This window comes from Asterias amurensis, chromosome 16 (genome assembly GCF_032118995.1).
Source record: "Asterias amurensis chromosome 16, ASM3211899v1".
Lineage (NCBI taxonomy): Eukaryota > Metazoa > Echinodermata > Asteroidea > Forcipulatida > Asteriidae > Asterias > Asterias amurensis.
In genome coordinates, this window is record NC_092663.1 from 2,661,485 (window position 1) to 2,682,642 (window position 21,158).

The 21,158-nt window shown below is 38.6% G+C and overlaps 1 protein-coding gene across 2 annotated transcripts in view; it reads left to right on the forward strand.

The window, feature by feature from the left end:
- The first annotated feature begins 2,388 nt into the window (after window positions 1-2,388).
- LOC139948874 (major facilitator superfamily domain-containing protein 6-like) overlaps window positions 2,389-21,158 on the forward strand; it is a 53,095-nt gene continuing 34,325 nt past the window's right edge. For both annotated transcript variants that reach the window (XM_071947229.1, XM_071947230.1), the window contains exons 1-2: window positions 2,389-2,505; window positions 3,717-3,817. The gene's annotated coding sequence lies outside the window, so the exon portion shown is untranslated. The remainder of the gene's footprint in view (window positions 2,506-3,716; window positions 3,818-21,158) is intronic.

Sequence of the window (21,158 nt, forward strand, 5' to 3'; positions counted from 1 at the left end):
AAGCTTGTTGGCTAACTCCTGCCGACACATTGAGTTTTGTGCGACTCCGTTGCCCGTAAAATGCGTCCAGGGCCCGATTTCAGAGAGCTGCTAAGCACACACATTTGCTTAGCATGAAATTTCTTCCTTGATAAAAACAAGATTACCAACCAAATTGTCACTTAAATTTTCAGGATGAGCACATCAAGGAAGAAATGCCATGCTTAGCAAAATTTGTGTGCTTAGCAGCTCTGTGAAATTTGGCCGTGATATGTCCCTCTTTATCTACCCTTTGTTTTTTTTTCTAACTTTGTTTGATGTGAAAGGTTTAGCTCACTTTCCCCTCGCTTAGTAGTGTATTTTCATATTTGCATTGACACTTAGGCAAAGTTTTAAATTTAATTTGTAAAGACAATGTTTGTTGGTGACAATGCTGCCAAATCTTGCATCAGATACGTCTAAAGTGTACAACTAATTTACGGTGTGTCATCTGATGTACTGAGGAGTGAATATTTTTGTCAAGTCCACTGCCGCTAGTAAATCCACCATAACTAATCGAGCGGGGAACACACAGCTTAATCAATGGGTCTCATCGGGGAACACAATCCTGAGGAGTCGATAATTGCTAAGAATCGAGTACTAATTGTTGATGCTTCATCGGAACTGTATTGTGTTGTTTAGGAGACAAGTTGTGCAAAGTTGCATGCGCAAATAAGAGACTAGCGTTGCTGTGTAATGAAGCTTGAACAGTTGAAGCGAATTACTCACTACGAGATTATCAAATAAATGCCGGTGAAATGTACTACATGGTTGGTAGATGGCGAAAGTGTCAATCATTTTTATGAATTGTTTTTGTTTAAAAGACAGTCAAAGAATTGTGGTGAACTTATTTTCTCTTTGACAATATTGTGTCATATTTTGTCAGATATCTCAATTTGTGTATGGGTTTTCACCGACTCCCATGTAATTACGCTAAAGCTTGTCCCTAATCATGTCACATAGCAACTGTTTTGATAATCTGAGGAATTCAAATTTAAGCGTTAAAGACACTGGACACTATTGGTAATTGTCAAAAACCAGCCTTCTCACTTGATGTATCTCAACATATGCAAACAAATAACAAACCTGTGAAAATTTGAGCTCAATCGGTCATCGAATTTGCAAGATAAAAATGAATGAAAAAAAAAACACCCTTGTCACACGAAGTTGTGTGCTTTCACATGCTTGATTTCGAGACTCTCAATTTTTAAATCTGAGGTCTCGAAATCAAATTCGTGGACAATTACTTCTTTCTCGAAAAATACGTTACTTCAGAGGGAGACGTTTCTCACAGTGTTTTATACCATCAACCTCTCCCCATTACTCGTCAACATGTAAGGCTTATGCTAATCATTATTTTGAGTAATTACCAATAGTGTTCCCAAATTTTTAATCTGAGAAACGTTACTGTCAGAAACCTTTCTCAGAATGTGTATTCCTATTACAGATTGACTATTCTGCACATTTAGTTGACATAATTATATCACCCTTGATTTTCGGCAAAACTTCAAAGACGCTGCCTCCTTTTGAAATGAAATATTGACAGGATAGTTTTATTGTATTATCTGTAGCCAAAATAATATATATTTTGCCTTAAAGACAGTGGACACTATTGGTAACTACTCAAAATAATTGTTAGCATAAAACCGAGAGGTTGGTAGAATAACAAATTTGGAGAAACGGCTCGCTCTGAAGTGGCGTAGTTTTCGAGGAAGAAGTAATTTTCCACGAATTTGATTTCGAGACCTCCGATTTAGAATTTGAGGTCCCGAATTCGAGCATCTGAAAGCACACAACATCATGTGACAGGGATGTTTCTTCTTTCATTATTATCTCGCAACTTCGATGACCGATTAAGCTCAAATTTGCACACGTTTGTTATTTTATGCATATGTTGAGATACACCAAGCGAGAAGACTGGTCTTTGACAATTACCAATAGTGCCCAATGTCTTTAAGAGAAAAACTTGGTCAAATACATTTCCGGTTGTGATTTTTGTAGTCGTTGTGAGTCACAATTCGAAATGGGTTTTGAGGTTTCGTCACGAGTGCTCGAGTTATAAAAACTGTTTCATTTGATAAGAGATATCGAGGAAGTCGTAAAACCTCGAAGACCTATCATCACGCACTCATGTCAATCATGCCCATCATGTAACATTACGTGAGATTTCAACTGTCAAATTTATGAATAATTACGACAATCAGTGCCAATCACGAACGAAGAACTCGTTTGTCTTGGTATGTCTTGGTTGCTATCTGCATACAAAATCCAGCTGCCAGTACCCAAAACATGAAACAAACCTTACAGTATTTTTCTTTTTTCCCCATTAAAATCGCAGGTGAACCTCATGCATTCGTTTCAGTACGCAACACTAGGCGTGTTTCTATGACTCCACTCAGACACGTGAAGATGTACACACACGATCTCTCTCTCATCTTTTCCACTCTTGAACGCCAGTCACCGCATGCCGATACCGGATTGTACATTGTAAGTATATAAGATTTGGGCCCTATTCCCAATTCGTCCCCCAATCGGAATTCGTATTCTTTTGTAAAAAGTAAAAATACATTTGAAGGTATACTCTCACCTATCGTTCAATCAACAGGTAGGATTCGAACCCACGACCAAGGTCACTCAGAGCATGATCTTTTATAGAGCGGTCTTTGACCACTGAGACTTCCCAGTAGCTACAAAGGCAGTTCTATCCTATAAATATCATATAAATGATCCCTGACTACACGGCAGTTAAAGAAACACGTTGCCTTAGATCGGACGAGTTGGTCGTTGAAAAGCGTTTGAGACAGTTTGTTATAAAATGCAAATGGTCAGATAGATAATTTGAAATTAGAATATAATGATCCACACAAATTAGCCTCGAAATTGCGTGGTTTTCCTTTTACTTTGCGAACTAACACGGTCGGCCATTTATGGGAGTCAAAATTTGACTTGCATAAATGGCCGACCCTGTTAGTCGACGAGGTAAAAGGAAAACCACGCAGTTTCGAGGCATATTTGTGTAGATCATTGTATTCTACTTTAACAACATCTTTCTAACCATATTCATTTTACAACAAACGGTTACAACGCCTTTTATATACCAACTCTACCGATCCAAGGCAACGTGTTCCTTTAAGGGTTGATTGGCACCCCGAAGTCATTGACAAAATAGGGACACCGCCAATAAAGGGCTAGATAGCTCTGTTGGTAGAGCGCCGGCACGTTAATCCGGAGGTCGTTGGTTCGCATCCCACTCTAGTAAATTCTTTGTTGAACCCCCAAAATCCTATAAATATCAGTCACAATTCAATAGATGTTAAATATGCATCAGTGATGTATTAGGCCGTGTCCGAATTGGCGACTTTGGCTACAGCTACGGCTAGATCAGCGCGTCTGTCAGTGTTGAAGAACAGCAGACGCGCGCGCCCTAGCCGTAGCTGTAGCCAAAGTCGCCAATTCGGACACGGCCTAAATTGGTATTACCCGTAGACTACCCAGTGCGCACTCTCACACTACCTGCGCACAGATACTGCGAGAGAGCTTTCTACATTAAAAGCTGCTGACTAACAGTGATAACAAAATGATCACGACCACAACACGAGGTTTGTTCATATAGCTAGCATCTAACTCGGTGTCATCTGTCCTTACTAAACACGGTACTCTTTGACTCTGTGAAACCCGTTTTAATATTGATGTTGCAGAACATTTTGGTGAGTCGTACTAAGTACTGGATGAACAACCACCATTTATACAGATCATCTGTTGACGTGGACTATTGAACTACAACTAAAACATTTTTAAGGTAAGTCTATCTTTCGTCCTAACCCCTATTCCATTTCCCTATTCCATTTCCCTTACAGACAGTGGACACTATTGGTAATTGTCAAAGACTAGCCTTCATAGTTGGTGTATCTCAACAAATGCATAAAATAACAAACCTGTGAAAATTTGAGCTCAATCGGTCATCGAACATTGCGAGATAATAATGAAAGAAAAAAACACCATTGTCACACGAAGTTGTGCGCGTTTAGATGGTTGATTTCGAGACCTCAAGTTCTAAACCTGAGGTCTCGAAATCAAATTCGTGGAAATTTACTTCTTTCTCGAAAACTATGGCACTTCAGAGGGAGCCGTTTCTCACAATGTTTTATACCACCAACCTCTCCCCATTACTCGTCCCTAAGAAAGATTTTATGCTAATCAATATTTTGAGTAATTACCAATAGTGTCCACTGCCTTTGAAATTCTACGGATTAAATGCACTGGTGCGATTTCACAAGGAACTTAAATTAGGTCTTGTCCTAGAAGATATTAGTAACATAAGACTAGTCCTAGGTTAGAACGAGCGACTCGTCCTAACTCTAGGTAAGACTAGGTCTAAACTCTTCGTGAAATCCACCCTGGACACGGTTGCTATTCTAACTTGGTGTATCCCAATACATAAAATAATAACTCTTATTTTCCCTCATGTGCGACTCGTCGGCACCGTGGCACTTTACTTCCACGATGTTTGAGAGTTGATTATTGTAAGCAGGTTAAAAGACCTAAGACTCTGGGGTGGATTTCACAGAGAGTTAGGACTAGTCTTATCTCGAGTTAGGACGAGTTACTAGTCCTAACTTAGGACTAGCTGTACGTTTTTGATATCTCTTAGGACTAGTCCTAAGTTAGGACTAGTCCTAACTCTTTGTGAAATCAATCCCTGGACACATTCACATCAATCAATTAAACGATCAATCAATCAGTCAATCAATCGTTTAATTTACAAGGCACCAACCAACATTCGTTGTTTAGTCGTATCGCCGTACAGGCTTTCGAAAAAAAATGTGAGATTTAAGCATAGTTTTGAAACTGGCTAATGAAGTAGATCTCTTAATGTTCTGAGGAAGATGATGCCACATCCTTGGTACTGCGATAAAAAATGCACGATCCATTAACTGTGCTAGATGGCATTTTTAGAACCCCGTACAGTGGTTTTTGAGACAGCGTAGGGTTATCTGGTGAAGCTGAGGGATTTGAGGCCCGTGTATCTCTTATTCCGTCCTCATTAACTAGTGACAGTTGCATTATTGGACACCCGTGATATTTCCCTCAAGAGAAGTGCGAGCATCCGTCGAAATGTCTATGAAATGATAACATACAAACACAGACTATCCAGCAATAACCAAAGTTATTACTTCTTCGAATGAGGTAAAACAATGCCGGTGGGTGAACAGATCAAAATAATGTTAGCGTAGGTGGTGGAATGGTTTTAGGGCACATTGTTAAGGACTCTTTTAAAGGGAAGGTACACGTTTGGTAATTACTCAAAACAAAATATTAACTTAAAAACTGACTTGGTAATGAGCATTGGAGAGCTGTTGATATAGTTTAAAACATTGTGGGAAACGACTCCCTATGAAGTAACGGAGTTTTTGAGAAAGAGGTATTTTCTCACTAACATAATAAAAGACTTCTAGCTAGAAGTCTTTTATTCTTATCTGAAAGCACACAAATTTGTCCAACAAGGGTGTTTTTACTTTCATCATTTTCTCGTAACTTCGATGACCAATTGAGCCCAAATTCTCACAGGCTTGTAATTTTATGGTTATGATGGCATACACCAAGTGAGAAGACTGGTCTTTGATAATTACCAAACATGTACCTTCCCTTTAAATGGGAAACTATTTTTGAGGTTGTGATGTCAGTGTCGCTTTAGTATGTTTTCATGAGTCTTATAGTGGTGTATGGTCTCATAGTGGTGTTGTAGTATTTTGGGGTCGGGGTTGAGGTTTTATTTGGGTTTGGGGTTTGGGTTGGGGTTGATATAAGGGGATGAGGCAAGGCTTGGGGTTAGGCTTGGGTTAGGGTTTTGGTTTTGGATGAGGTTAGAGTTGGGGTTAAGGTTTATGTTGGAGGTTGTGGTTTGGGATAAGTGGTCGATGTTGAAGGTGGGGTTAGGGTGGGATAGGTTAGGGTTGGGGGTTTTGGTTAGGGTTGGGATAAGGGAATGAGGTCTGGGTTGGGGTTAGGGGTAGTATTTGGGTTAGGGATTTGGTTTGGAATGAGGTTAGTGTTGGAGGAAAGGTTTGGCTTTGGAGTTAGGGTTGTGATATGGGCTTGATGTTGGAGTTGGGGTTAGGGTTTAAGGGTTTTGGTTGGGGATTGGCTTTGGTTGAGGTTAGAGTTGGGGTTAAGGTTTGGGGTTGGGTTTGGGGGGGATAATGACGTGATGTTGGATTTGGGGTTAGGGTGGGATCTGGTAAGGGGTTTAGGGGGTTGGTTGGGTTTGCTTTTGGTTGAGGTTAGAGTTGGGGTTAAGGTCTGGGATTGGGTTTGGGGTATATCGACTTGATGTTGGATTTGGGGTTAGGGTTGGATCTGGTTAGTTGGGGTAAATAGTTTGGGTTGGGGTTTGTTTTGGAATAATGGGTTGAGGGTGGCGTTGGGGTTAGGATTGGGATTTGGTTTAGGGGTTTGGGTTGGGATTTGGTTGGGTTAGGGTTTGGGTTAAGGTTGGGTTTGGGGTTTAAGGTCAGGATTAGAGATCAGGGGCAAGGGGAAGGATTATGGGTTGTCATTTGGGTTTAGGCTGAAGTTTGGGTTGAGGTCTGGGTTAGGGTTCGGGGTTCGTTTAAGGGAGATCAAAGATATGGACCAAATACTCTAAATTGTTCAATTTATAATGAAGACTGTGGCTCGGTAGGCACACCAGCTTTGCCTAATCCATCAGTGCTGCTAACACAGTGGCATTGAGCTGTCATCCAACGTTCCCACTGTCCATTATATAGGTGCCCATTAAAACATAATTTTTTTAATAATAATAATGAACTCGACCTCCTACTGTGGCACTCAAACATTAAGCTTTTATCAAAAATTGTAGGTCAACCAAAAAGCACTTCCTTTCCAATGTTTCTTGTTTTCGTCACATCTCCGTGGGCATTATTATCAAGAGTATACCGATGGGTTACAACTGATTGTGTTTGTGAAAAGCCTATCTAATGGTATTGTAATGACTGACACATAATTCCTATTAGGATGGTTCAAGGCGAAATACAATTAAAGATAAAATGTCGTGTATGGATGTTTTTTGTTTGTTTTTGTTTTAGCACTTAAGGGTAATTACCAATATGAACCATTAACGTGACTAATTAATGGCAACTGCCAACCCTAAAAAGTGCAAGTGACTTTTGATGTAAAGTGACTCACTATAAAAACGGAGAGGTACTATGCTTGACTTGAATTTGCTTAGCTGCTTTGCAAAGCTTGTTTATATTAAAGTCACCTGGAAATATAATTTTTTTTCAAACACAAGAGTATATGTTTAGTAGCAATAAAACATTTTTTTTGAGTAATTGTTTGTCACGATTTATATGTCTTAAATTTGTAAATATATAAGAACTCATTTTTTAGAACCTTTGGTCAACTGTTTATTCACATTCACGTCATCAAATCACATATATTAGTGGCAGAAGCTTTATTTTGACAAAATACCACTTCCCGGTGACTTTAAGTAAAAACCAAAGGACTTGTTAGTTTCCACCATAACGGGTTTACAACCCGGTACCCGCTGCTAAAATAAAGGTTTCGAACTGCCTCTAGCTACCGGGTAATCTCGGTGGTCTAGTTGGCAAGACACTATTCTAGAATTGCAAAGGTCGTGGGTTCGAATCTCAGCCGAGTATTATCCCCGTGATTCATAGTGAGTATAATATAGTGCTAGTTCACATGAGTGTAAGTGTATACAAACGAATTCACAACCCAGTCGATTCATAACCCAGTAATACAGATTACAATGCAGTATTACGGATTCACAATCTTGCATTACGGATTGACAATCCGTTGTTACGCATTCACAATGCAGTATTACGGATTCACAATCTTGCATTACGGATTTACAATCCGTTGTTACGCATTCACAATTCAGTAATACGGATTCACAATCTTGCATTACGGATTCACAAACCGTTGTTACGCATTCACAATGCAGTATTACGGATTCACAATCTTGCATTACGGATTCACAATCAACGTTGTTACGCATTCACAATGCAGTATTACGGATTCACAATCTTGCATTGTACGGATTTACAATCCGTTGTTACGCATTCACAATACAGTATTACGGATAAACATACGTTTTACGGACTCCAATCCGTGATAACGGATTCACAATCCTGCATTACGGATTAATAATCCGTTATTACACATTCACGCAGTATATTACGGATTCCGCTCCGGTTTTGCGGACTCCAATCCGTGATTACGGATTCACAATGCAGTATAACGGACTCACAATGCAGTATTACGGATTCACAATCCGTTGTTACGCATTCACAATGCAGTATTACGGATTCACAATCCGTTGTTACGCATTCACAATGCAGTATTACGGATTCACAATCCGTTGTTACGCATTCGCAATTCAGTATTTCGGATTCCTCATCCGTTATTAAGCATTCACAATGCAGTATTACGGATTCCAAATCCGTTATTAAGCATCACAATGCAGTATTACGGATTCCAAATCCGTTATTAAGTATTCACAATCTAAGTTTCACGGATTCACAATCGGCTATTACGCATTCACAATCTGTTATAGCAGTGTCACAATCCGGTATAACATATTCACATTCTGTTATAACATATTCAAAATCCTGTATTAAAGATTCCTGAATCGTTTATTACAGATTCACAATCCGTTCCCAGATTCCCATCATGATAAAGCTTATAAGCGAATGACCGCTATATCATTATACACCTACCCACACCCGAGAGGGTTTTCAGGGGATTATGTTTGTTAACATTGTATACCATTTTATTTTCTCAAGAAAAAAAGGACTTCCTAAAAAGCTCTCTTGTGAATGTGGAAGTCAACACTTAGCAATATCTTATTACAAATGCCATATTTCTAGTGAATTGCCGATGAGTGTTATAACGGGGGAATTGAGATGAAATTACACACAGATGTTTGTCATCGTTTGGGGTCAACACAGCGCAACAGAAACAATTGTGACACATGATGCACTCACTGCATCAGATAGGCTAAGTGTGGGTAAATTTAATATTGATGTTAGTGAAAAATAAGTCATAATCTTTGAAAGATCGTTCGGATACCATTCGCAAGCGGATGTATCAGGTATCAAATAGACAACAATAAACTAAAACCAAGTACATTGTAAAGAGGGAAGCTAGACGTTTGGTACAATCACCCTTAAAGCCATTGGGAACATTTGGTAACTGTAAAAGCCCAGTCTTCTCACTTGGTGTATCTCAACATATGCATAAACAAACAAACCTGTGAAGATTTGAGCTCAATTGGTCGTCAAAGTTGCGAGATAATAGTGGAAGAAAAAACACCATTGTCATACTTTACTAAGTAAGTTTGAATGTTATTATTACCTTCCCTATTGTGTTCGAACACATGATTTGAAATCATGTGTTCGAGTCAAAGCTGTTTTGCCTCTACAGTTGTTACTGCGTTTCAAATTCAGCATTCGGCCATTCAATGTCGTTTTGAGTCGAGTCGAATTCCTTTAGCACTCTGTTTAATTTAGCGTATCGTCAATCTTTTTTCGTGACACACATGCCTAAAGCCCGGTTCATACTTCATGCGAATGCGAATGCGAAGCGAATTTGACGTGAATTTGACGTCACAACCCTCCTTTCGCAGCGATATTCGCAAGTGAGTTGAGCATATGTTGCCCTGCTGCAATTTTTTCATTGCGAATTTGTGACGTCAACATTCGTATCGCACTCGCATTCACATGAAGTATGAACCGAGCTTTAAATAGCGTCTGCGAATTTGAATGCTGCTTTGATGAATTGTCAAATTGAATGATTATTTTGTTAAATCGAAAGACGAACATCAATTTGACTAATCTTAAAACAAAATCGAGTGACCCTTTTCAGTAGCATTTAAATTTTGCGCGAATTAGAATAACTTTGTGGTTAAATTACTGCTCACTTTCCGAAATTGACCGAGAAAATCTATATTTCCGATTCACAATAAATACATCCGGTTTTGATATTATATATGTGCGTCAGAGAAACATCCTGCATCACAATAAAAAAATTGTAAATTGATTAATATTTAATCAGCTGTCACACAGCTGTAGATGTAGTTTACTCCTTCAACTAGCAACAAGTGTGAGATTTGTCACCCGTACATCGGCGAAGAAACAACGGCGTAGTAAATGCTGAATGAAGACGTATTTTGTCGGGTGTACGCGTAGACAGACAGTGACTGCACTAGCTAATTCTTGGAATAGTATGGCCTGATAATGCAGTCGCCAATGTCAAAACCGCAGAGTGCGTGATCTTTGAGTCATAACTCAAGCAATATTCATTCATTCTTTAGTAACTCAAGAAATATTAATTCATTCTTTCATTCATTCATTTCTTTTATTTTAACCTCACACAAAGTAAACATGATATTATCATTATATTATAATGATTACAGACACTGGAAACCTTCAGTAATTGTCACAAAGAGCAGTCTTCTCACTTGGTGTATCTCCACATATGCATAAAATAACAAACCTGTGAAAATTTGAGCTCAATCGACCGTCGAAATTGCGAGAGATAACTATGTAAGAAAAAAAAACCTTGTCAGACGAAGCTGTGTTCTTTCAGATGCTTTTCTTTTTACTTCAATCTTTCAATTCAATAAATACAAATTTATTTCCATACTTCCCTAAAAAAAAATATCGACCGTTGTTTACATGTACTATGGAGTAAAACAAAAATAACGTTTTAGTAACGGTAAGCTGGATACACGTAATACATAGAGTACGGAGCCATTTTGGTAAGCAGAAGCTTGGAAAAAAACGAGAAAAAAACCCCAGCCAGACAGAAAAAAACGAAAAAAAAAAACACAAACACAACAAACAGACAGACATGCAATCAAAAGAACAGACGGACTTAAGACATAACAGCTAATCTTACACACGAGGTATATCGGAGGAAACGAAGTAATTAACTAGCAAAATGTTTAATTAACTTTTTTTGTTAACGCTGCTAATTTTCATTTGAAACATTTGGTCGCGTCAGACACTGTAATGTCGCTATCCCTTTGTAAATTAAAACATTAATTAAACACTTTGAAACCCCGCGACATTAATGATATCAAATTACATTACTTAATAACAAAGGTTGCTTTTGCCGATAGGTAAAAAGAAAAACACGTTTTTGCAATAATCAAAACAAATTTCATTTCGGAAGACTACGAACACTGTGTTTAAAAAAAAAGTAAGCATTTTTGGGAAAGCATCCACTCATCTTTAAAGGCTGAATGAAGTTTTCAAGGCAACTGAAATTGCTCTTATTTTCCTTTTTACGTTAATCTGAAGATTGAGTAAAAAACAACAAAAAAAGGAATTAATTAAATAACAATTAGTGGAATTTGACTTCAGGGCACAGGGTTTAAAAACTGCGATAACGTCGGTTTCTTTTTTATCGTCCAAAGATAAATAAAAAAAGTGATGTAAATCTAATTTGAAATCGCATTCAACAACTGTTATAAAGCTGCGTTTTGTGGTGTGTTATAAAGTGTTGGTTTTGTAAAGAACTGGTGGTTGACAACTTAACGTTTCAATCAGATGCTCTGATTGTCTTCAGGAGATTGCATAACTATGTTGCTGTGGCAATACTTAAATGTTCTATGTAACTTTTGTAGGACAAAAAACACAATGTCCACAGATTTACACTAAACTTACACAGTTTGAAGATAAAGATAGTAGAAAGCTTCCCTGAAAATACTACGTGCTGAGGTGCTGTAGTTTTTGGGAAATGAGTAAAACAATGTCATGAAAATGATTTTCGTCTCATGAGACTAAAACTATTTTAATCATTTACAGATGTATTTTCATGACATGGTTTTACTCATTTCTAAAAAACTACAGCACCTCAGTAAGTAATATTTGAAGGGAAGCTTTCCACTATCATTATCTTCAAACCATAAGTTTAATGTAAATTTTTGAACATTTTGAAAAGGTACCCAAATCCTTTAAAGACAGTGGACACTACTGGTAATTAATTAAAAATAATAATTTTCATGAAACCTTACTTGGTAACGAGTAATGGGGAGAGGTTGATAGTATAAAACATTGTGAGAAACGGCTTCCTTTGAAGTAACGTAGTTTTCGAAAAAGAAGTATTTTCCTCGAATTTGATTTCGAGACCTCAAGTTTACAATTTGAGGTCTCGAAATCAAGCATCTGAAAGCACACAACTTCGTCTGACAAGGGTGTTTTTCCTTTGATAGTTATCTCGCAACTTCGACGACCAATTGAGCTCAATTTCCACAGGCTTGTTATGTTATGCATATGTTGAGATACACCAACTGTGAAGACTAGTCTTTGACAATTACCAATAGTGTTCACTGCCTTTAAGCTCAAATTTCCACAGGTTTGTTATTTTATGCATATGTTGAGATCCACCTAGTGAGAAGACTAGTCTTTGACGATTACCTACAGTGTCCACTACCAGTAAGCACAACCTAGATGTTGAGTCAATAAAATAATAGAATAGTTTGCCAGTGAGGTATCATATTTATCTAAATCCCCAGCCGTGACACTTGTGTCCTTAAGCAAGACACTTGACCATTGCTTCGTCCTTCGGATGGGACGTTAAGCCATTGATCCCATGTGTTGTGTAATGCATGTAAAATAACCCAGTGCACTTATCGAAAAGAGAAGGGGTTTGCCCCGGTGTTCCTGGCTGTGGCTGCTGTATGCGCCGTAGCACCTTTAAACCCTTATCTTTCTGAAAGTTTGTATATACTCAGCGCCTTCAGTACCTTGTTTGGTAGATACGTGCGCTATATAAAACTTCGATATTATTATTATTATTATTATTATTATTATTATTATTATTATTATTATTATTATTATTATTATTATTATTATTATTATTATTATTATTATTATTATTATTATTATTATTATTATTATTATTATTATTATTATATGAACATAGATCATCCCAACTCATAACAAAAACTTGCTTTCGCAAAGGCACTGGAGCCGGAAGCAAAATGATCTTTCGCTCACAGAACACTACTCTCTCTCTCTGTCCATCGCAATCTAATGGATGTGCCATTCTGTACGCTTCTTTGCTTATTATTCTAACCAAGCGCGTTGTCAGAGCTCAATTTGATTCATATGGTGGGAATCGACAAATAGGTTTTGCTTTTTTTTTTTAATCAGTTGATCACCCACGGGATCCGCCTCATCAAGAGAGATTGGTCTTGCACCTTCAACCTTGATAGAACCGTATCACTCGCTTGGTTGTGTTCGACACGATTTTTGCAATTCCATTGCTTCGAAGTTTAAAGGTACTGGACACAATTGGTAATTGCTCAAAATAATCGTTAGCATAAAAACTTGGTAACTTCGCAAACTGCTTCCAACCAAAACTACGTTGTGTACACGCAGAATATTCTTACCTGCCTCGAGTCTTGTTATGGTTGTCGTGTGACGTTTATAGTGACAATACCAAAAGTGCAACCATCAGGCCTTGAAGTTAAAGTAATAAACTGTCTCCATGCGCTGATGGTGATCAAAAGGATGAAAGTTTGTTGTCGCTACAACCACTCACTTATATTCTACGAACCATGAACGCACAATTTTTAAAAGAATATCCATACATAGATTCTGTTGATGCAATGTCCCAACTCTAGTATTTTCGTGTGGTTTTGCTAGATTCCTCGCTCCCCAACCAAAGCGACTACAAAAATCTTTATCTATCCGATGCCTAAGTATTAACATCATAGCTTTTCTATTCGTTGAGATACAGCAACATGCAAATGGTAATTTTTCAATATTAAAAACCCTGTCATGACGTCATCAATGACGTCATCATTCAAAAAAAGTGGCGGTTTCATCCACTCTCTAGTGCCTATGTATATAGTAAGTTTTAAGTTTGTTAATGAAAAAATGCGAAGGCGAACTTTGACCCATGGTAACGACCGGAAGTTCAGGTCATACGATTTTGGGGTTAACTTTTCAGCAAATGTCGTTTTTCAACTTTAAAAACCTTGCCATGACTTCATCAATGACGTCATCATTCCCAAAAAGTAGCGGTTTCATCTACTCACTATTATTGCTTTTGTACAAAGTAAGTAATAACTTTTGCTGGAGAAGGTTCGGAGAGAAAGAAGAACGTGAGGAAGAAAACAAAACAGAACAGTAACAATAGTTGTTCGACTGTTAGCCGAACACCTAATAAAAAGCTACTTTAGGCGAAATCCCGTCTAAAATCACACTACACTCCACGCTATATACCGGGTAATTTTAACGGCAATCTAAATCATGTTTGTTGGCAACCGCCCCTTTCACACCAGAACAATTAGCAAGGGTCCCTTGCTAAATTGTAGCATGGTTTCACATAATGTATTTCGTGTAAAAGGACAACTGTTTCTACTGTCCAAGTTCTCTTGCAACATCTCGTCAAACAAGACTACGTTTTACAACCATGCTAAAATTAGGCAAGGGACCCCAGTTAATGGGCTGTCGTGTGAATAGCACTTATTGACGTCGTGATGAGTTTAAGTTCCGCGAACTGTGCAAAGTAGGCTTTTTTAAATTACCTTTTTAAGGAAAGGTTAAGCCTCTGTCAGAGTGTGTTAGATTGAGATGAAAACTAATTACTGGTTCGATATTGGTCGGGACACGGATATTCAGCGTGGGTTTTTGTATAAGCTATACAATGCGAATGTTCCGTTTCGTATTGTCAATGTTGGACTACTTTCCAACACGAGATAAAACAGTCATTGAAGTTGTCTTCTCACTTGGTGTATCCCATCATAATAATAAAATAAGAGGCCTGTGAAAATTTGGGCTCAATTGGTCATCGAAGTTGCAAGAAAATGATGAAAGAAAAAAACACCCTTGTCGGACGAAAGTGTGTGCTTTCAGATAAGAATAAAAGACTTCTAGCTAGAAGTATTTGTTAATTTAGTGAGAAATTATACCTCTTTCTCAAAAACTACGTTACTCCAGAGGGAGTCGTGTCCCACAATGTTTTATATTATCAACAGCCTCTCCAATTCTCGTTACCAAGTCAGTTGTTAAGTTAATACTTACTTAGAGTAATTACCAAACGTTTACCTTCCCTTAAATTCAAAAAATCTGAATGACACAGGCCCCGATAACGAGAACGATAAAAATGCACGTGGTTGAATAAGCGTGGGCGTATTCTGCGCGGAGCAATTCAACCAATCGAAGGCGTGCATTTTCATCGTTCTCGTTTTCGTTCTCGTTATCGGGGCCTGTGTGACCGGGCCTTTATACCCGGAAACCCATGTTGAGAATAAATGAAATGGAAGTATTAGTCAATTAGATGTGGGAGGAAAACCCATGGGAAATATTGCAGGGAAAACCCACGCAAATGGGGCTAAAACCCGTTCCACATCGTGCCCCCAGCGGGATTAGAACCGAGGTGGAAGGCGAGGAAAGACCGCCAGCCAAACATATCCGTCGAGTCAAGTTTAGCCATGTATCAGATTTAGCATGAGGGGTAAAACGAAAATTCTTGTTTTACCAAATATTTACAAAATTCTTTACAATATTAATTTTGTACCCAAACAGTTTTGCAAAGCAAAGTTGAACTCACTTTGCAACCAAAATGAAAGGTATTAAATGTGTTTTTCTTAATTTCGTTTGGAATCCCACTACCTGAACTTCCAAGAACGTTGGTGGCGTGACAACGAAAAAATAGACCCTTCGCCAATAAAAACAACCCCGCAAGTAGAGATAGGAAGGACCTGTCACTTTAAATTAACAAAATCCATCACATATAACAGCCGCCATGTAATTGATCTCGCCGTTAATTAATTGATCACGGCGGCTGTTGCATTACGAATCTGGGAGCAAATAACACAGCATCCTTCGGATGGGATGTAAAGCCGCTGGTCCCATGTGTTTTGTAACGTGTGTAAAAGAACCCGTGCACTTATCGAAAAGAGAAGGGGTTCGCCCCGGTGTGGCTGGCTGTGGCTGCAGTATGCGCCGTAGCACCTTGTAAACTCTTAAGGGGCTAAATAATTGGGTCTCAACATTTATCACAGCAATAAGCTATTTTTCTGAAAATTATTCTCAGCGCCTTGAGTACCTCGTTTGGTAGATACGTGCGCTTCATAAGACTTCTATATTGCTATTATCATCCTTGACAAGGATGTGACAAGAATCCTGCCATGAGAGCAGACAAATTATTCCATGCAACAGCCGCAGTAAAAATTGTGTTTAATTAATTGATCACAACGGCTGTTGCACTACCAATCCGTGACACCATTGTAATACAGACAAGAATCTTGCCATGGACGCAGATGAAACAGCCACTGCAAAAAGTAATCGTACCTTGATCATTAGCGGCTGTTGCATGACTGGTCCGGGAAACGATACCACATCATCCGTGACACAGACACAAATCCTGGCATGGCTCAGTAAATCAACCTTGACAAAAAGAGGAGGGGGGGGGGGGGGGGGTTGCCGGGAGGTAACTTGTCAGATCAACTTGTCGAGAGTTGATTCCAAATAATACAAACACACCCTAAGGCGATTGACGCTTCTCCAGCCATGCATTATTGAGAGCAGCTTCGTCATGACTTGATGCCGGGAAGGGAACGTTGTTGTATTATTCCCCTCTTCTTTTCTAACCGCATTCATGTGGGAGTTCCTCGTCAAGATGCTCGTACATGCCATTGACATCTTTTCTTGAACCCTCAAGCGAGGAAACTGCCTAGCTCTTCCAGTTGGTTCAGAAGGTTTTCGGGTTGGATTTCACAAAGCGTTAAGACTATAGTCTTATCTTGAGTTAGGACGAGTTACTGGTCCTAACTTAGGACTATCCTTAGGTTTTAAATATCTCCTATAGGACTAGTCCTAAGTTAAGGACTAGTCATAAGTTAGTTAACTCTTTGTGAAACCGATTCCAGGGCCCAATTTCATAGAGCTGCTAAGCACAAAAATTTGCTTAGCAAGAAACTTCTTCCCCGATAAAAACAGGATTACCAACAAAATTTCCATTTGTTGCATATTGCTGTTGTTTGCTTATCCTGAAAATCACGTGGAAATTTGGTTGGTAATCCTGTTTTTGTCTAAAAAGAAATGTCATGCTAAGCAAATTGTTGTGCTTAGCAGCTCTATGAAATTGGGCCCAGGTGAGGTTTGCAATAGCACCATGTGTAAATCTCTTTTGAGTAGTTTTACATGTGTAGTTCTGAGAAGAACCAGTGGTTGACATCTCAACGTTTCGATCAATATTCTCTGATTGTCTTCAGGAGGATGGTGGACTCTATTGCTGCGGCAGTACTTACGCAGCACCCATATCGACTCGATTAAGACAAGGGAATGACAGTGGATCTTTAATGCTTGGTTTAAAAAGGGTTCTTATTGGGCAAAACAAAATAATGAAACCTAAAATCAACTTCTTTGTTTACAGCTCCAAAATTGCGTTTTGATTATAAGTTTAAAACAAAAATTGTAAACATTTCTTTTAATGACTTTTCTGTATTGTACAAAGTGTTGTTATTGTGTGTAGAAGTGACTTGTACACTACTACCTTTAAATCAATCTGTCTCAGGGGTTGCATTTTGATACCACTTAGTTTTTAAACTCGTTTATCTTCATTTTGGTTATTTCATCATATGGCAATGAAAAACATCACTAAGTGAAAAGGAATAAGATACTAATACACGGCGCAGGACGTAAATTCATAAATCTAGAAAAATATGACATGATCATCTTAAGCAAGGGTCGATCCACTTTCTGTGCTGCATAAACGAAGTCAGTTTTTGAAATACAGTTAAGGCCCATGTGTGAGTTCAAGTGGAGAGAGGAGCTCAATTTTTTTCCACCAGAAATAGATGTGTCTGAAATGTCAACAGTTACACGTGGTATTTGATTCCGAGCATACAGAATATGTAACAAACTTCCAGAATACATCAGAGATACCACCTCACTGCATGCATTCAAGACACTCTTGAAAGCTCACCTGTTTCAGGAGGTGTACCATCAATAACGTTCCTCCTGCTTGTGTCCATACATCAGCGCCTTAAAGCAAACTTTTGATTTTGACGCTTTATAAATTTCTTTTGGTTGATTGATTGATTGATTGATTGACAAACTGTGTACATGACACTCGCATGTCTTCTGGTATTGCAACTGTTTTACTGGTGTTGAGACGTCTTTTATAACATGCCTTCGCTTGAATAAACACTTCGTAAATGAGTAAATTTAGCACATTCAAGTACGATTTACAATGGCAAAGGTTTCACTCTATATAAAACTGTCAAGTCCCGATTGGGCCTTCCATGACCCAGGGAATCTGGCCCTTATATGGGTCAATGTAACCCGAAGTTTGTATCACAATGACCTAGAAAAGGGTCGACCTGACTCAAACATCTTCTTCTTCATCTTCTCAATCCTTTTCTTCGTCTTTTACAAAATGAAAACATCCGAGGTGGGAAAACAAGGCTCCAAGGATAGTTCATGCACACCCTTAGTTAAAGTCAAACGTCAAAACACAGCCCACTTAATGCAATAAAACCTAACGGCATTGAGAAAGGAGACTATTGCTGTGGTTTTCGTCAGATGTCTTTGTTAAAAAACCGAAGTTCACCAATTTATAAGCCAATTTAACTGGGTGTACCGTGACTTCAGTATTGTAAGCCAATTGTGCTGGGTCTACAGTAACATCCACTCGTAGATCAAGGGCAACCTAGGCAGACCATGTCCACGTCAAAGGTAGAGAAGTCTTCATCAATGGAACGTGCGTGTTCATTTCCAATCCAATGAACTTAGTCCTTCTTTGGATTAAATCAGATTAAAGTTCGTTGTAAACAGATTCCGGATTCAAGATTGGTACATCCATTTTAAGCAATTTTTTTTAAAGGTCGTTTTATTTTTATTTTTAACAATTACGGTAAATTGGAAAGTGGCTCAGGGTTTCTGTTTTTATAGGTCAACTTTATGTCCTTTTATGGCAGATATGCTTTTTGGCTTTATCAATAAATTGCTTTTGCAATAAAAACAAAAGGGATTACATTGATTTGTTTACTGTACAAGACAGGACCAAGTATCTTTAAATGTGAAACTGAAAGAGTCCGTGTGAGGGTTTTGGGGGGCTTCACCTAATCCTAATTTTTGGCATGGCTGATTTGTTCATAATTTTGGCTACTGTTTGTAACTGTCACCGTAAAGGCCGGTTTATAGTCGGTCGCGCGATGGTCGTGCGATGGAAATCTTTCGCGCAATCCTAAGACTGAGGCCTAAAAACCGTGTCTTTTTATGATCGCGCGTCAAGATTTTCGACGCCCGACCATCGCGCGACCGACTATAACTCGGCCTTAAAACTCGGCCTTAACTGTTCATATTATATCAAGTGAGGGCGATACCGAAATAAATGTTTATTGACTTGAATTAAATTTAGCACTAGTCCTAGGAGATATTAAAAACGTATGGATAGTCCCAAGTTAGGATGAGTAACTCGTCTTAACTCGAGGTATAATACTAGTGTTAACTCGAGATAAGACTAGTCTTAACTCGAGATAAGACTAACCTTAACTCTTAGTCCAAAATGTGAAACTGTTTACTGCATAAGACAAGGCCAAAGATCGTCCAAAATCCGAAGACGTCCTTTTAAGAAGTAACTCGCTAAACTAAAATGCAAACTTTCTCATCCGCGTAAAGTGTTTGTTTGACATTGGCACGAATTACCGTCTGACATCAACTTGGTTCTTACCTCCCACGCCGTCCATTTGGGTTGCAAAGTGGGTCATCTGTCAGACCGTCAACCAATCGAGCACTATACGCATTTGATATACTCTTAGGCAAAGAGGCTTCCTTTAAGATCGATCAGCGTTTTACAGTCATGCTACAGTCTTGATTCTTCTGATTTCTTGGGGGTAAAAACATGTGATTCTCTAAATGTCACAGTGCGTCCAGAGTGACGGATAGTCGTGTAAACTCATCACATATCGGGAGAAAATTGACGCACAGCACTCAAAGTAAATCACTTAGGGGAAGATTTTGTTGCGTTGATAACCTTCGTAACGCGGATGAGGACACGAGTTACGTCGCGCTGGCAAATAAAACAGGTATTGAAAAAAAAGGCTACATTTGTTTTCGGGACTTGTTTTCGTCTTCTACATCTGATGTCAACGAAATAATGTTTGGAGTCTTGCTTCAAGAGTGCTCTTGGCAAGCAAAATGTCACAATCAATTAATGTGACAAATTATGTTTGAGGAAACCGGTTGGGAACGTTTCTCTGACAGAGGTACAGTATCAATAAATGACTTTTAAAAATCAGAAGGACCGCAAATCGTGTGTTTTGTTTCCGCTTTTTTTTTTTTTTTTTACGAAAATTGCGATGAAGGTTGTGCCCAGCGCGTGTCCGGTAAAAGTTTTTGTTCTGTCTTGCACCCCGACGTCTTTTCCAAACAAAATGATACATCGAGCACGTAAATCAGAAGTCCATTACGTACCAGCGTCATAGTCAGAGATAATGAGTTATACAATATCGGAAAAAGGTTTGTCGAACACTGGTCGAACATAATTTTTGGTGGACAGAATGAGTAGGATCATCGCTTTGTCGGACTAACTGTGAACAACGGAATAGTTGGTTGGACATTGTGTTGAAAAGAAATGGCTTACATCTGTTATTGAACATGGGGTCCGTAACAAACGTTAGATTTAATTAAAACATTCTAGGATATCAATGTATATAACTGAAAAGCGTACATTGTTAACGCACTTCGTGCAGTTTTTATGTTGTACTGTAGTCCGGGACTCCGGATAGATTTATTTGTCCAAGAGCAAACCTAACGCAGCGTCCCTTTAAACTTAAATATAACGCACGATCTCATTGTATAGCGCCTAATGGACATAACCATCTCGCTTCATCAGTTGTGACAACGGAAACGAGAAAAAATAGACATTTAACAAGCCTGAGGTTCGAAACAAAAAAAAAGGTTTCATCCATTAGTGTTTACACACACTGTGGACTAAGACTAAATGCAACTGAAGGAATGTCTCTCATACGCACACTTTTGTATTGACTGGAATACATGAGGATGAAGTACGCCACAACACCTTGCAAACCATAGCATGATGTTTTTATGTAAAATGAGTACGTCTCAATAGTAGTCCACAACCAAAAAAGG